This window comes from Podarcis liolepis (assembly GCF_965112155.1).
Source record: "Podarcis liolepis genome assembly, chromosome: 16".
Classification (NCBI taxonomy): Eukaryota; Metazoa; Chordata; class Lepidosauria; order Squamata; family Lacertidae; genus Podarcis; species Podarcis liolepis.
Genome location: NC_139567.1, coordinates 32,922,381 through 32,940,357, shown reverse-complemented (window position 1 = coordinate 32,940,357; position 17,977 = coordinate 32,922,381). Strand labels below are relative to the sequence as shown.

At 41.1% G+C, this 17,977-nt stretch overlaps 1 protein-coding gene across 15 annotated transcripts in view; it reads right to left on the bottom strand.

The window, feature by feature from the left end:
• The window catches only part of CUX1 (cut like homeobox 1), a 276,461-nt gene that overhangs the window by 196,855 nt on the left and 61,629 nt on the right, over positions 1 to 17,977 (bottom strand). The window lies entirely within an intron of this gene.

The window sequence follows — 17,977 nt, the reverse complement described above, 5'->3', positions numbered from 1 at the left end:
CTGCTTCCCATACTGATAAGAATTTTCCTTCCCAATAAGATCATGTGGAGGCAATTCCAAGACCAAAACTGTATTCATAATATTGAAATGTTTAACAACAACAAAAATGCTTAAATCTCCTTTCAGCTAAATCCAGAAATTATTTTATCTTTTCACAAGCAATTTAAAAGTAGAATAAATGGGAGTTCTGACAGCAAAAATTCAGCATAGAAGCCAGAATTTACTTGGCACGACCTGGCCCTTAGTAATAATAAGGTATGCAACAGCTGCATTCATGTGTAACAAAGTAAAGCAGGGTTTAGTGTGAACACATGGGTTTTTGGGGAGCAGACAAAAGGCACTTTGCTCCTCCCAGTAACAAATCTTGACCACAGCTCAAGGTTGAGGATGAAAGAGCTTACCCATAAGACCAGGTTTGGATGACATTTTAAGCCAAACCTTGGTTTAGCTTCTGGGCTGTACTAAGTCAAAAGGGCTGGGAAGAAGCAAAATAGATGCAAGCTCCTCTCTGGGAGCTGGGACATTTGGGTGGTCCTGATAAGCCACAGTTTGGCTAACCGTGACATGCAAACCATGACAACATTTTAAAATATATTTCAACCCTTGTTGAGCAAGTGCTACCATAGCCAATCAGGTTTCTAAAGTTTGCCTTTCAAGTTATGGGATTTGTCACTGGAAATATAAGAACATGCGCAATCTGCTGGCATTTTATACTAAACTGAATTCAATGATTAAAATGTGTGAATCAAGAACCAGAATATTTTAAAAGGCTAAGTTTGTTGACTTGTTAAGATAACAAAGTCCCAACGTTATCACTTCATAATGAGTCAATAGATCTAGCCTTTGAAGTCTTCTGGGTTTTAATGTATTAAGTTGTTAAAACCCTGATCCCTGGCATGAAATTAAAAAGACCAGGTTCAGAAATATCAAAGACAGACACATTACGGTACATAAATACCTCACTTTGAACAATCAGCGAATTAAGCAAAATCTACCTTGAAGATTGGATTATCCGAATAATATTTTGACTATTTTCATCCTCAGAAAGCTAGGAGGAAAGCAGCACGTTCGTGAAAAGTAACCAAAACATTAGTGAGCTCTCTGACATTTTGTTTTACAAAAAGAAAAACTTGATACTGCAGTAGCTGGAATACCATTTAAAGTCACACTCATTTCGAAGAAAAACAGGGATTAAATCTGCCTCGCATGTACTTTTCTACCGCAGAATTTACACAGAAGTAGGCATTCGACACATAGTCATTCCCACTGATTGCCTCCTTCTTGGCAGTAGAGACAATGACCATTTAACCACATCCAAGTGATGTGCAACTGCGCACGTGTGCATCGCACCACCCCTGGAAGTGTCTCTGGAAACAGAGCAGCATGGGGTGGAGGCCAAAGGAGGCAGAGCAGGCTTACATGCGCTCCACTGAAATGCATGGGGGTCAGGAATGCAACCCCTGTGCAAAACGGTCATTGCCAGTACTCAATATGCCCAAATTGCAGCGGAAAGCACCTGGGACCACAAACATCACACAATTTCTATTGACTTTTGCCTTTGGGGACTTCCCCCCCCAGTCAATGTTAACATATCGGCATTAAAAAAATGTCCTGGGTGGGTTTTCAAGCAAAAAATAACCTAGGGAAGCAGTTAGGTGCCCTTTGTGTGATATGCCACACATGACTTTATTTGGGGGCAGAAAGAGTTGCCTGGGGAGGGGGCCACTTCCATGACCTGAGCCTAAATTTCCCCACCCCTTCAGTAGAGCCCAGCGTTTTACATGAATTTCCTCTTTTGCTTAATATGGCATTGCTGTCCAAACATGCAATAAAAATGCATTGAATTCATAAGCCCACTACATGGGAGTGCGGCGTTGTTTAATGCTACTAGTCAAGAGAAGATCGCTTAAGCACGTGTCCTTACATTTGCAGCACTGTGTTCTTTTCTTTTAATAGCACTGATAAATCCAGGGTGCTCCAGGCACCTCTATCCTGTTTACAATAGGGTGGGAAATGTTAGATGTTTATTGCATTCAGAAAGGGATTCGCTTGAGGGCTGTGGTGTACCAACGTGTGCCTCTGCCTGTCAAATAGGTCATATTTTCACATACCTGATATAGTCACTAATTCATCATGTTTTAACCTCCCCTTGCTCACTCCCCCTACCCTACCCCACCCCAACACACACAAGCACACCCTGATGTTAACAGACGGGGCAGGCAGGTTTTTGTTTGTTGAATACTGTGGTGTGGAATGCTCCTCCATCAAGACTCCCAAAATCAGCTTGCTGAACTAAAATTGTATATTTTAAAGCCTTTATTAATTGTCAGCTCACTTTGTCCCAAGCTTCTTCAATGTTGCATTCTTAAGGATGAAATCACTGAATAGGTGTGGTGTCTGGCTTATATTGAGATTTATATTCCTTCCTTCCTTTCTTTTTAAATAATTTTTATTGAGTTTTACATTTTGGTAAACACATCAAACAAATAATAAAAATTTAAATTCCATGTCCGTCCGTCCCGCGCCCCCACCCCTTCCCCTCGACTTCCCCTTCTAGGTTTTCTTACATATGAATTTGTCCTACTTGCAATACTATACTTCAAAATGATGTTCTTTAAATCAGATGTTGTTGTATTCTTATCACTTTAACCTCATCTCTATCACTATGTTAGTTTTGTTAATTGTAAGTGTTTAGTCAAACCCTACTAGTGAGTCCATTTCTTTACATTGATTCCATAAATAAAGGTAAAGGGACCCCTGACCATTAGGTCCAGTCGTAACCAACTCTGGGGTTGTAGCGCTCATCTCGCTTTATTGGCCGAGGGAGCCGGCGTACAGCTTCCGGGTCATGTAGTCAGCATGACTAGGCCGCTTCTGGCGAACCAGAGCAGCACACGGAAACGCCGTTTACCTTCCCACCAGAGCGGTACCTATTGATCTACTTGCACTTTGATGTGCTTTCGAACTGCTAGGTTGGCAGGAGCAGGGACCAAGCAACGGGAGCTCACCCCATCGCAGGGATTCAAACCGCCAACCTTCTGATCAGCAAGTCCTAGGCTCTGTGGTTTAACCCACAGCGCCACCCGCGTCCCATGATTCCGTAAATACAATATACTAAATGGTTCCCAGTCTTTTCTAAAGTCTCTACTGCCTTTATCTCTGAGTCTTTCAGTGAACTTCAGCATTTCAGCATATTCCATCAGTTGAGATTTATACTTTTCTTTCTTTCTTTCTTTCTTTCTTTCTTTCTTTCTTTCTTTCTTTCTTTCTTTCTTTTAGTTACCAATCCCAAGAGTAAAACAAAGTAGTAAGAAACAAAAGAAGTACCATAAATGATAAGGCGTACAATAATGACAACCTAAAGCAGAAGCAGTCCATTCAAAACGGACAGAAAAATCAAAACTGCTCTGAATTTAAAATGATAGCATTTGTCATTCTTAAAATCCCAGGGAAACAGAAATGCTTGCACCTGGAACTCAAAGGACAGCAACATCAGGCCTCCCTGGGAAAGGCATGCCAAAGGCAAGAGGCCACCCAAATATCCCAGCCTCGGTGCTCATGTGAAATTGGGTGGTAAGAAGACTTAGTGAGATGACACGTGCAAAGAGGTACAAACCTTTAACAACATGCTGTTTAAATGTTTGCTTCCATCACCACCCCCACCCTGGCTTCCTACAGCCTTCTGAGGTCAATGAAAGGGTGTGGTATTTATTATTGAAAATAATTTATATCCTGTTCTTCCTCCCCAAGGAGATCAGAGCAGTGTGCACAAAAATGAGTAAAGCAACAAAAACAAGAAACAGCAAACAAATCCGCAGCCGCCAAACTAGGGGGGGGCCCTCAAAAAGAAAAGTCTCTGCTGCCCTTCTAAATGCAGTGAAGGAGCCAGAAGACTCTCCCAGAGCAGGGAGTTTGGGGTCTTCTCGTGTCACTTAAGGAACACCTAAAAGAGACAGCAACTGTGGAAGATCCCACCGCTGAAGCAAGATGACATGGTTTCAAGCTATAAGATGACATGGATTCAAGGTACTCTTTCTTCTATCCACAAAAAAAGTACAGTCGTAGCTTGGAAGTCGAATGGAATCCGCTCCGAAAGTCTGTTCAACTTCTAAAACATTCAGAAACCAAGGCGCAGCTTCCAAATTGGAAGCCACACCGGACGTTCGGGTTCCAAAGATCGTTAGCAAACCAGAACACTCACTTCTGGGTTTGCGGCGTCCGGGAGCCAAAACATTCGACTCGCAAGTCGTTCGTCAGCAAAGGTACGACTGTATCTGAGTTTGGCTATTCTGGAATACTGGCCAAATACATTTTAATACAGTTAACCTGCCCAATTAAAAATGAGGTAACTATTCAGTTTGCAGGAATAGAAGTAAGTCAAAAGAGCCTGGTCCCACAGGCTTTTAAAAAATGTGATGCTGGCACTTAGGCATTTGAATTTTCTTACCCACACCGCACCCCCAAGCCTGGCCATGAACTCCTGCAAATGTTGTTAAACCACCTTAGTACACAGCCAGGGGAAAGCAGACAGCATCCTTCCACTCAGCTGAGTAAGTTCCTTCTATTTTAAGCAATCTAAATGAGTGTTTACAAGAGGAAGCACAGCCAATCTTCCTTTAATTGGTTTCAAAATCAACTAAATAAAGTCTTAAGATTTATTTTTTTTAAAAAAAAAGCATGATTATTTTCTCGGCAGGAACACTAAATATTCCAAACACACCCACGGGGGGGGGGGGGGGAAACCACACAGCACCCGACAACGATGTGCTTCTTCGCTAGCCAACCTGGTGTTCCATGCAGAATGCTCATCCACAACGCAGCTCTGACAGGGGTGTTCAAAACAGCTTTGAAGGAACCCCTCAAAGCATATCAAAAGTTATTCAATAAAAAGATCGGCAGTGGCAGGCAAGCCTCCCTGAAGGACAGTTTAGCCAATGCTACTGATCTTTCCTGGGCAAACCTCAGCAGCGGGGGAATTTAGGTTGTTCAGTCCAATGCAACAGTCTCTAGCCTGGCCCTATACCACAGTGGTTCTTGTCAGAGATTGTTTTCCTGGGAGGACATGGCACAATGATCGTTAGTTGGGATTTTTGTTTGTTTTTTTAAAGGCTATCTTAGGCATGGAGGTGGAACAGAGCTGGGAAGTAGGAGAATTCTTATAACGGGATAAGAATATTTAGGGGGGGGGGTGTAAGGTACTGTTGAGTTTATGAAGCCAGATGGGTATATTTAAATTTTACTTCTTTTTAACGAGGAGGTGGAAGCAGCAATGAGTAATTCCTGGTTTAGGGAAAACTCATTTTGGTTAAAAGGGCATAAATAGCTTGGAGGTTGAAGCATGGAGAGGATGGAAGGGAAATGCTTAAAGTCTATCATTATGCACCACTCTAGGAGAAGAAACACGCGCACACACACACACACAGAGAGAGAGAGAGAGAGAGAGAGAGAGAGAGAGAGAGATGCTAGCTATGCCTCAGATGCAACGACTGCATATTCATCAGCCCTTGGAGCAGAAGAGACTAAGGCTATGCTCTCCAGCACAAGTGGCAGGGCAGCCTCCAGGCTCCTGAGAAACAAATCCTTCTTTTAAACCCCAGTCTCTGAGAAAATGACGAACTGATGGCAAATGAGGTTTTCTAAAGCCTCTTTCAATCCATGTGAATTTTTAAGCCTGATCTTTCAATGAAGACTTCCCAAAGACAGAAAAACAAATGGCTGCCCTGCCCAGCCTCCATCCTAGCATACACATTTCTACTTCTCCACAAGACCATAAGGCCACAACATCAGTAGAGCACTGGTGGACTAGACCCGAGGCCTTTCGAGAAGCTCACAAGGAGGACATAAGCAACAGGTATTCAGAGATACCCTGCCACTGATCTTGGAGATAACACACAGCCATCATTAGTATCCTTTGATAGCTTTATCCTCCATGAACGTTTGTAATCCTCTTTTAAAGCTATCTAAGCACTATGTTGGCAATGACATTAGCCACAATCAAAACTAGTGCTTGCTTAACTAAATTTTTAAACCATGCAACCAAGATGAGTTCAAATCTTGCTTAGGTGGGAGCCTTGGCTAGTCTTAACCACTGTCGCAATTGCTATTAACATCACAGTTAGCCACAGTTTAAGGCTCGTAGAGAAACAGCAGAGGGAATTTGCATTCTAGACAATAGGAGGTACAAGGAAGGAGGGCACACTCCTGGTTGGTTATCAAATAAGGTGCATTTCATCTGCCTTGGGCCCAACAGCTTTAGAATAAGAACATTCTGGATACAGCAGCTACTTTTGAATGCTCTCCCATCCTGCAAACCTTCCTCACTTTAGATTAGCTTGCCAGGAACCCCATGTGTGTTGCTGATTCTTCTGAATTGCCATGTATTCTCTCTACATGAGCCACCATTGGGCCTCTGAAGTTCTGTCAGTGCCCCTCAGAAGCCTGAGACGGCATCATACAGGATGCCCAACCCAATCCTGCAAGTGCACATTGCAAGGGAAGATCAGTGGTAAGTTGACATCAGACAAGTCATGTGACCACTTGGAAGCTTCCATAATCTCAGAGGAAAGAGGACTGCTCCTGTTGCTTATCACCAAGAGCAGGCAGTGTTTCCAATTCTTCATGCCCTCACCTGGGATGGAGTCTCTTCAACGTATCTATTAATAATAGCTTGACATTTGCAACATTAATGCAAGCAGCTCACAATTTAGGGCAATTGCTTCCAACAATGACTTGAAAATTTGCTCCAGGCCAATTTCTTCTCATTGCTCAGGCATCCCCACCCATTCCAGAAGTGTACAGCACAAATCAGTAGCATGTTTGGGGAAGAGACGCCAGATGTCCATCCCATTTAAAAACCAATTTAAAAACCAATCAGTTAACAAACAGTACAATCAAGGTTCTACTGCATCCAAGCCACAATGATTTAAAATGGCCTGAGTGCAAACATTTCTTTAGAACAGTGGTTCTCAAATTTTGTTCTGTAAACCACCCTGAGATCTCTGGGTATATAAATTTAACAATCAATCAATCAATCAATCAAGGTGTGGCATACCACTCTGGCATGGCAGGAAGATTCAAGGACAATAAAATAAGCATCTAAACATTTCAGAGTAGTATGGTAAAGTACTGCATAGTATCAAAATAATTTTATTTGCAGACGAATATGGATAGATATCTGTTCAAAATCAAGCACTGCTGGTTGTTATTTATTTTTGTGTTGCAATGTATTTCTTATCAATAAAAAAATTTGGTGTGGCACGAGCAAATTTTTATTCTGAAAGTGTGGCCTAGAAAAAAAAAGTTTGAAAACCACTGCTTTAGAAGAAGACAGAAACAAGTCAATTTTTGCAATTAACAAAAAACACACATATTTTTCCACACTTCATTTTGGCCAAGAACAAAAGCACAGTATTTATAAAAATAAAAAAGTAAACGTCCACAAAGTCCCTGGACTGATGCTTGCCAACTAAAACACCTACTACGAATTTAGTAATGGCTTAAGCAAACATAAATTACAGGGCCAGACATTTTAAAAGGGAAAAAAATTGATTTATCGTCACACTGGAGACACGGCAGGATAGCAGTGTAATTTCATTTTTCCATATATTCATCAACACTGAAAATGCATTAATTGAAAAAGAATCCAACAGTTGTTATTTTTAAAAAATCTCTATTCATTTCTTTACTTCACGTGTCCCTAAATTTGCTTATAACTAACTCTCGAGGGGGGAGTTTCCTGTTAGACACAAACGGGGAGAGGGGGCTTAGGGGTGGAGGCTCCTTCCTTGGGGTGGCTGGGTTGGGTTTGATGGTCTTCTGAAATCTTTTTTTAGCAAATATAATCTTCCTCTTAATTTATTTCCAGATACGACTATTGCCAATGATTCAAGATACAAAAAGAAGTAGCAATCATCACCGGGGAGTTACAGTACCAATCCAGGGGACTGGATTACTGAAGGGGGGAGATGTTCTTCACCTCCATCTTCAACATGGAGCAAGCACCTGTCTACAAAACTCATGCCACAATAAATTGGTTCTGCAACATTCAGGCATTATTATCTGCCTTATTTGCTGCTTGAATCGGAGTTAGTTTCTGTTGTTTTAAGAGTTTTTATGCTGTGGTTATTCTTGTTGAGCTTTGTTATTGCAGTACATACTGGAAATTTAAAAGACAGAATAAAACAATCCTTAATAAATAATAAAAGCTCAAATCCTCTCCACCTTTCAAATATGATGGTCAGAAAGAAGCCCTAATAGGTGTTGAGACCTATTAGCAAAGCATGCTAATATAACTTTTCTGTTCTCCCAGTTTGAAGATTGCAAGTATGTTACAATTTACAACAACAGACAAGTTGCTTTAGATCTGAACAAAGATCGATTGAAGATTTTGCATCACCAGCTATTTGCTCATTCAACTTGGCAATTACTGATTACAGTTAGCTTCAAACTGAACCACTTTTAAACTTCTGTTTATAAATCAATCATCTTTATTAAAGCAAGCAAACTTTCTGCCCAGCCAGTAAACCAATCAAACAATCAAATTTTAGAATATGTTGACAAAATGTAAAATACATACATTATTGCTCCGCTACACTGTAGTTTCAAGAGTAACCGCTTAACCTTGCATAAACACATAGATCACACTCACGATAGTTGCGAGAAATTGCAGGGGAGGCTTTCCTGTCAACCAGTTACCTACCAACCACAAAAAAGGGAGGAACACCACTGGCTGGCAGAAAAGAAAAAGGTAGCATTTATTCCAAGCCCAGATCCTTCCATAGGGACACATTTTTAGCAGCAATTCTCAAATGCAAGGGACTGGTGGATATACATATACCAGCCAATAACAATATTCTACAGAATACTGAAAACTCCTCCCAATGAGGAGTTAAGGAGAATAACAACAGGAGCCACAGACTTCCTCTGATCAGGGCGCAATAATTGCAATAATTTTTGCAACATGCTACATGACCCAGTTAGTCATTTTAGCACTTGCTGGAAAGTGCTAAAGTGTTCTCATTCAAAGAAAGAAATCAGATAGAGCTCACTTTAAAATGTTATTTGCATCTGATCTCTATATTCATTCACAGTCCCCTCATAGTCTCTATTGGGGGAACCCTGCAGGTGCTGATTGACTACAATTCCCATCATCCCTGAACGCTGGGTCATGCTGGCTCGGTTTGGTGGGAGATTGAGTCCAACATCATCTGGAACTACACTGGGATCAAATTATTTCAAGTCAAGGCTATCCATCACAATGTCAGAAAACTAACACATTCTTTCTAAAAATGGTCTAAAATCCCGTTCAAATAAAATCATGGGCACTCCTAATTAGATTGCCATTCCCTGTCCCCCAAATCACTGCCAAATTAGAATCCCAAGAGTTGATAACGTATTTTTATTTTCTATGGGAATTTCTTCCTCTTTATTCCTGCATACTTTTTAGAAATCCATTTTAAACATAATCTGTTCAAGACCCTAATATTTAAAACTGATGTTCAAACGATTTCCCTCTACACACGAATATATGGTACAACTCGATCTCTTATAAATCAAACATTCAGTTATTTTAGGTACATGAAAAAAATGCAGTTGTCAGTATTCACATAATACTGAAAATTGCTCATTTGCACTCACAGTAAGCTCTGTGGTTGGGGGGGGGGGAAATGCAGTCTATGTGAAGTTTCATACCTCATAATATCAACCTACAAATTTATACTTGGGGACTGCTCCTCTCTCACAGAAAAGCGAGAGGACATCCTGTGGTTACTTGTGATATCCCTCAACCTGTTTCAAAAGTAAGGGAGGCCAAGGTGAGAAAAGCCTGAACTCTGTGCTCCTTTCCAGTCTCACCACACATAGATGCAAGGGGGCAAAGAGATGTCTTCCTATGTATATAGTCACTTTGTGATTAGTGTTAGCTGGAACATGCCCGGAGTTGTAACAAACACAGGTCCAAAAGTACAAAAGAATTGAAGCCTAGGAATTTGATACATGTTTGTGTCTGTCTGTCTTTTATAGGTGTCACCTAAAGGTTAGATGCTGGCACTGAATTATGTGAAACACTAGACAGACAACCCAGGTCCTGTCTGGTTTTTTACAAGGGTGGGAGAGAGCACTACCAAATCTATTAACATGCAGTTGATCTCTCTCTCGCTCGCTCTCTTTTAAAAAATAAAACCACGTAAAATTAATTCCAATCCTTAAACCTAATTCTATCACCATATCATAGAGAAAAGGCAATCATAGACACTTTGTTCGTGTTTTGCAATATATTTAAAACATCGTATATTGCTTCAGAAGAAAATATCTGATTTGGCTATCATACAACATGGGGGGGGGGAGTCTAATGAAATAAACAGCAATTGAAATAAATCACTGCCACCGCACACAAAATATTTTAGGGCAAACTCGGAAAGCCAAAAAGAGAGAGTCCATGGTGTAATTAACCAGATGCCTCTTAGGCAGTTCTAGGACCCTGGGAGTGAGATCATATGCTTTTCGGGAGAAAACTTCCCCATGGTTCAAAATTTCCATTTACTTAGGAGAGAGTTTGGGGGTCAGCAGGGGGCCATCACAACTCTGTAAGTGTTAAGGTGCTCTGTTTGAGAGTTCATTTATTCAGTTTTCTGTCAGCATGCAAGATTCTCTTTTTCCAGGCCAGTTAGAAGCTGTTTATGCTCAGAGCACACCTACTGCTGGTTCTGTTCAAAGGCTCTGCTGTGCGATTTCAGATTCCAACTGGATTTGACCATCAGAGTCTAGAAAACAGATGTCCGATGGGCAGTAAAAGCCCACTCTCTCACTTCCATGCCTCACCACTGAGCACACATGCAGGCCGGATAGAGGAAATGGCCATGAGGCCGGCAATCAAACTTCCAAGGGCCTCTTTTGCCCAAAGGAAAATAGTCAGAAAGGGAGCAGAGGTCACTTCAGGCAGAGGCAGTTCAGACATCATTAGCAGCAATGGCAGATAGGGGGATCACCCAGGCTTCTGAAGCGATGTTAAACCCCTAACATCTAATACCATGACACACGGATCCCACTCACAATTATAAGGACATATTCCCCAATCCATTTTAGCACAATCATCTGACCATTGCCAAGAGCTGTAGGTCAGCACATTCCATGGCTAATGGGGATTTGGACATACTAGTGGTAAGTTCACAAAACCTCTTGTAGCTGAGCCTCCTTGTTTTCTGAAGGGGGACACCTTTCACTCCAATGGCTAAAAAGCTTCCGATTTTGAAATAGCAACCATTACACGCCCTCAGAAAAACTCCCCCTCCCTTCCATGGTTTCAGGTGAGTCAGTTTGTTAAGGGTGCTGAAAAGTTTCAGACAACTCTAACTGCTTTGCTTAGGACCACATCAGTGAGGCCGAGAGGGGGGTCTTGTTGTCTGGGTAACCCAGGACCTCCATACATACTGTCCAGGTTTTAACACTTCTCAGCAGTGTTAGCGAACTAGGATTCTTTGGGGGAGGCCATGACAGTTTAAGTAGCATGATACTGCTTTAAATGCAATACAGTGTAGAGAGGGCCTGAATCTTGCAACCAATCAGACTTTTAAACAGGTGCAGCTGCAAATGGCTATTTTTTTTAAGCCAACATCTTCAGACACCATTTGTGGCTACAGTGGAATTGCACTGCAAAACTGAGAGGGAGCCAACTCAGTTTCTCCCTTCGATATTCCCAGTTCTAGGCTTGAACAAATAAAAAATGCCTTTAGCTTTTTGATCCACATTAACCCCCCAAACTCCCACTTCTGATGATTTCCTGGGCACGCAGAACAAAGCCGCTAAAAGCCATTTATAAAATAAGTATTTCTACTAGCAATTATGTGGTCAATTCGAGCTCCTGAGTGACTTGAGGAGATTCTAAATTATCAAGATCAACCACGTTCTCAAAAATTAATAAGGGATGCTTAGATGATGAGCTGCAGGACCTGTAAGAAGCTGCACAGCTGGCAAAACAAAATGGCTGTTTTTAATTAAAGCCTCTTCCCCCCACCTCCTGATTTTAACACAGTATATGTTTCAGACAGTCTTAATCCTAAAATGGCCAGAACACCCTATAATTAACTATTTTATTAAAGTGACTAACTGCAGAAAATTCAAATGCATGATATCACCATTATGTAACAGAACCTAATGTACAGTCCTAGCGAGGCCTTGTCCAGAAATATCACCTTTTGTCAGTTGTACTCAAACTCTCACAGCAAGGTTAACTCATAAATTTTACCTCTGAGCATTCACTGCTTATTTACAATGAGAGACTAACTCCCCAGAGGGCCCATTGCTTTAACAATGCAACAAAGCTCTCTCCCGAGCTTGCTCAAAATCTAGCTGCTTTTTCTCAACAGATATATAAAAGGGAGCACATGAAGGAGGGAGTCGCTTCAGTTCTGCAGCCAGTTTCACAGGGAGCCAGTATTCTCCCAGCACAAATGCAGCAACAGCTGACCCTCTTTAATAAGGGTTAAAGAATCAGGGATGGGTCATGGGACAGCACGCTCCCTCCCCATCCAGACCTTTCCCTCTTGTGAACAAATCCCACACATTTGGTATGTCTGATGTTAACAAAAGCTCACATGAAGTTCAGGGCCTGGGTTCCAAAACTCAGTTTTGGAGCACCCCCTAAATTTGGGTTAACTAGGACTAAGGCCAAGCAATATTAATCTGAAACAGGGTAAAAAGCAGTAGTATTGTGGGGGGGGGGGTTCCCAGCACAAGCGGAGACTGAGCATGTTTGTTCCATTACATGTGCATTGCTCTTTCAACATTATAATCTGCTCGCATTATTGACTAACTCCCATTCATTTTAGTGGGGCATACAAAGGAATACTGATCTCAAAGTGTTGAGTTGTGCTTTAGATACTGACTAGTTAAACTGGTAGTGGGCTGGTTATTCTAGAAGTGACTGGGGCATTTTTGCAAGCTCCCTAGAGACATATTGAGATGGCACAAGATATCCATATAATTCACATTACCAATTTGGAAGTGAAACAAGATTCCTGTCAGCTGAAGCAATTCATATGCAAGCCATTTCACAACACATGAACTTAAATATTCTGAATGCATAATGAAGTAACCTGAAGCACTCCTCACACATACCTGCCAAAAAGAAGTTCGAAGAAAACTGGGGCCAAGTCACTGGAAGTTCCTTTCACAGGGTCTTTTCAACCAAGACATACATTTTGGTAGCAATCAGTATCAAACTTCTGCGTCAAGTTGTTGAGGGATGTAGCCGCTGGCTGTTGCTCCCAAACTATGCTACATTAGCCGGAACACAGACATATGGCACCAGATGTTTTCCAAGATAATGTAATAAGACCCAGAGGGAGGGGAGGATCAGCTGAATAAATCTTTGAATTTAAAGATTTAGAAAACTTTTTTCCCTAACTTCAGTGGTAGCAATACCTGCACGCGCTACACATATTACAAATGCATCCATCTCCAAAATACTGTAGTAAAAATAAGCCGAAGCACAGAAACAAACCACTGGTGTAAAAAATATGCAATACTTCTGCAGCAGGGGCTTAGTCTTAGGAGAGGTTGCATTCCTGCTGCTAAGGCAGCTGGTCCCATGCAAGGTCTCAGAAGGTGGTTGGTAAGGCAGATTCTGTTCCTGAGGGCACCTGATCTCTGTGCAGTTGGAAAGCATGCAGCCCAGAAGAAAAGATTTGAATTTGCTAAAAGAGCTACAAAAAGAACATACTCGATCGAGTCTCTCTGATCTCTGGAACATCCTAAGAGCCCAGTCTGCAGACATTGCAGAGTTGTAACTGCCACTGACAGTTCAGCAGAGTGGGGCTCTGCTCTAGGGTTCTTCTAAATACCAGTTTACTTGCAACGGATTCTGAGAAAGTTCTTTAGGCACCCAGGACAGCAGTATGTGGAAAGCTAAAAGCCAAGAGATGCTTAAACTACTAAACCTGTGACAAGACAGGGAAAAATGTGAGAGGGAAACAATCCTAAGGAGTTCACCCAGATACTCCAACACTGACTGTCACTGTCTGTCTGCTGCATAGAAATCAACAAGGCAACTGAAAAAAATTAAAGCTCTGGCATGACCTTGTCTGAAACGCCTTTCCTCTCTCCCCACCCATTGTGTGCCACCAAGATTCAAGCAGGACAAACCAGGATATTAAAGAGACTTAGCTACAGCTTTGTAGGCTCTATAAAATAACCCAATGGACTGCCTTGAAGGCCATGTTTGTTGCTAATACCATTTACATCAATAAACATTTTGAAATGAGGAGTTTTACCTACTGGTAGACCAGTAACCTACCCCCATTTGTGTATGTGTACCACCCTGTAATTTAATTTATAATTCCAACATGTGGCCCACCAGGCTTCTGAATGGGGCCTGCTGACTAGGCCATACGGCTTGGGTCCTATTTCATTTAAGTTTACTATCCTTCACCCCCAAAATTCAAGGAATTGATACTAACCTTCACAGTAGTACCAAAACTGGGAAATAATTTCCTCTGGTGCAAATCTAGCAGTATAGCAAAGCTCCTCCCAGTCTCCATCTACTGTAACTTCAAGCATATGCAAACAGGAATGCAAGTTCTCAATAACTCAGTTTCTTCCAACCAGTTTTTACTTGTTCTATTAAAGTTAATGTATGCTGTATACTGCTTTTCTGGGTTTTTTAAAAAAGAAATGTATGATTTATAAATATTTAAATAAACAAACAAACAAATGGTCAAATGCCTAGGACTCCATCCTGCTTGTTGGAAACAGAAGTAGAACATACACATAAAAAGGTAAAGGACCCCTGACAGTTAAGTCCAGTTGCAAACGACTCTGGGGTTGCGGCGCTCATCTCAGTTTACTGGCTGAGGGAGCAGACGTTTGTCCGCAGACAGTTTTTCCGAATCATGTGGCCAGCATGACTAAGCCGCTTCTGGCAAAACCGGAGCAGCACATGGAAACGCCGTTTACCTTCCCGCCGGAGCGGTACCTATATATCTACTTGCACTTTGACGTGCTTTCGAACTGCTAGGTTGGCAGGAGCAGGGACCGAGCAACGGGAGCTCCCCCCATTGCGGGGATTCGAACCGGCAACCTTCTGATTGGCAAGCCCTAGGCTCAGTGGTTTAGACCACAGCGTCACCCGCATCCCTAGAACCTACACATAGTCTGCCCATTTAAACAAATTAATGTCACTATTTTCCTTTATTTCACTTTAGTTACATGCTTTAAAGCCCTACTAGTATATGCTGACTCTCGTGTGCTGGAGTAAAAGGCAAAGAGAAATTCTTTTTAGGGAATGGTTCACTTTCATAGAATCATTATATACAACAGTTAAGATAATCTACTTTGAGGAAGAGGCATAACTCAGTGGTAACGTTTCTTACAAAGGAGGAAAATCCATTGAACACAGTAGGCTTTCTTCTGAGAAAACATGCACAGAATTACGTTGTAAATGCATTAACTATGTTGAAATTGGTTCCATAAAGGAACAGGATAAAAATCTTAGAAATATAATTCATCTCAGTTGAGTTGAATGTTTGAGTTCAGTTTGACAAGGAACTCACATTTAGTCTGGAACACCCAAAGTTTGCAATGCCATCCGTTTCAACAACAGCAAAGTGTCAGGCCTTGTGAATGCTTCTGTTGGCCTAAGCAGTTCTTCTGATACCTTCCCTGGCTGTGGCAATGAGAGCTGCTACCCACTGGTGCCTGTAATCACCTGCGAGAGCACAAGATGGCCCTGTCGGTTCTTGCTGCCTGAGTTGTGTCCTCAGTCTTTGCATGAAGTAACTACATTATCAAGCATGCTGCAGCTGAGACAGGTCTCTTACGATTCTTTAATTGGCCCCACTTCAATGTTTAGCTCTTAAAAGAAGTGTGTATAATACGGTATATAGATTAATAACAAAACTCGTTAAGTCAAAAGGGTGAAACCCCTTTGCAGAGTGAGCAAATAGGTTCTCCATTACATTATTTGCAAACAACTCCACACCAAAACAACAACACAAAATGTGTGCAACTTTATTATTTTGGGCCTTCTGAATCCTAACATGCTGCAGGCTCATTTAAGGAACAACAGACAGAAGCTGCAATATACAAAGGTTTTTTTGTTTAATCTCATGTGGGCACATTACATGCAATCTCTTTACATAGTTTGTGTTTTTGTAATAGCTTCGGCTACACAAATCAATATTTGTTCATGTTCCAAACAACAGATCTGTGTAACACAAACACTCAAAAAGTATAGGATAAATATAAATATTTTCTTCTACCTTATTGCATCCAACACTGTCTAGATGACATTGTCTCTGTCATCACTGTGAAAGTTCACCGCAAATTCACTAGCTGTGAATTATGGTATCAAAACAGTTGGTTTGGTTTTTGCTATTGTGTTAGGGCATTGGGGGGGGGGCTGTAGCCCTTTGAGTGCTATTGGGCCTCTAACTCTCATCAGTCACAATCAGTACAGCCAAAAGTCAGAGACAATAGAAGCTGTAGTCTGACAATATCTTGAAAGCCACAGATTAGCCACTGTTAGAGACTCTTTTATTTTAGTATTCCCCCGCTCCCGGTACTAAAAGTGCCTTACTCTTCTCCTCGTCACCAAAGCTGTCTTCTACGATTCTCTCAGTTAAATCAAGTGGTCCATCTCACATCTCAGAACAGCAGCCAGAAAGTAGTATTTTTAAAAGTCAAGGAATTTCAGAATTTACATCTTGAAAATCAAGCACTTTGCTAGGCAAACAGACTTTGGAACACATGAATTCTTTACACTTGTCTGTCTAGTCTGGTATTAGCAACCCTCACTAGCAGCAGCTATCCAGGGATTCAAGACAGGGATATCTCCAGCCCAACACGCAAGTTTTGTTGAAGTACAAATGCAGGAAAGTGAACCAAGGACCTTCAATGTGCAAAATACATGCTCTTCCACTGCGCTGCAGCTCAGCTACTTTCTGAAAGGTACCAAAATGAAAAACGGTGGGCTATGCTCATGCTTGCACAACACATTTACTCAACCAAGATAGCAAAACACTTCCCATTCTATACTTGCTGATCTTTGCAATCTCAACACCACTACACGGAAGAACCTTTCAAATGTGCTTTCTGCCCATACAGAAAAGATTGTAATCTTACCTAATGCAATAAAGCTAACATGAGGAGCTACTTTTACCAGGCCATAGATATTCCACATTTTCAATTGGTCACAGGACCTTAGTAAAAATCACTTTGGTAAAATTCACTTTATGAAATGCTGCAGCTGAGACATGAATTCACTATGGTTTGTTAACCTACATAGCACATAATCATTACGTACATTCATGGAGTGAAAACATCCCCAGAGCATTAAGCACTGCCTTAATGGATTCTTAACAGTAGCCAACGATGAAATAGTTAACTTCAAATGGATGCAGAAAGCAAGGTAAATATGGCCAAAAGAGGGGTGGGGTGGAGTGGGGCCAACTCTGTGTGATTTCATTGGTGTGAATTTTCTGGACAAGTTTTATTTGAATTTTTCTGACATCCTAAACTGACTTAGATCTGTTTTAGCATGTTTATTTAACCTATTATTTAGTAAGTGCAACTTTTAAAATGCCATGTTAATTTTATATGCTGTATAAATATATCAGAGCTTTTTCCAATAGCCAAAGGCATGTCAACTGAAATTATGTTGCGGTGAGGGGTGTGTGTGTGTGTGTCAATAAAGCACACTTATTGTACTTTAAATTATACTTTCAAACCAAGTCAAAGCTTTAATAAATATATGCTTTTAGATACAACTCTATAGCAAACATGTCCCTAACATTAAATATTATGCGTATAACAGAAAAGCTACTTTTAACATGCCCAAAGAGCTGTCTATTAATATATTATTATTTTCCTAGGTACAACAAAAAGGTCATTAAAATTTTGAATCTGCTCAGTTTAAGTGGCCTTATATTATTAATTAATTTTATGGATGTTTACTACAGGAACATAAAAGCAGTAGAATTTTTTC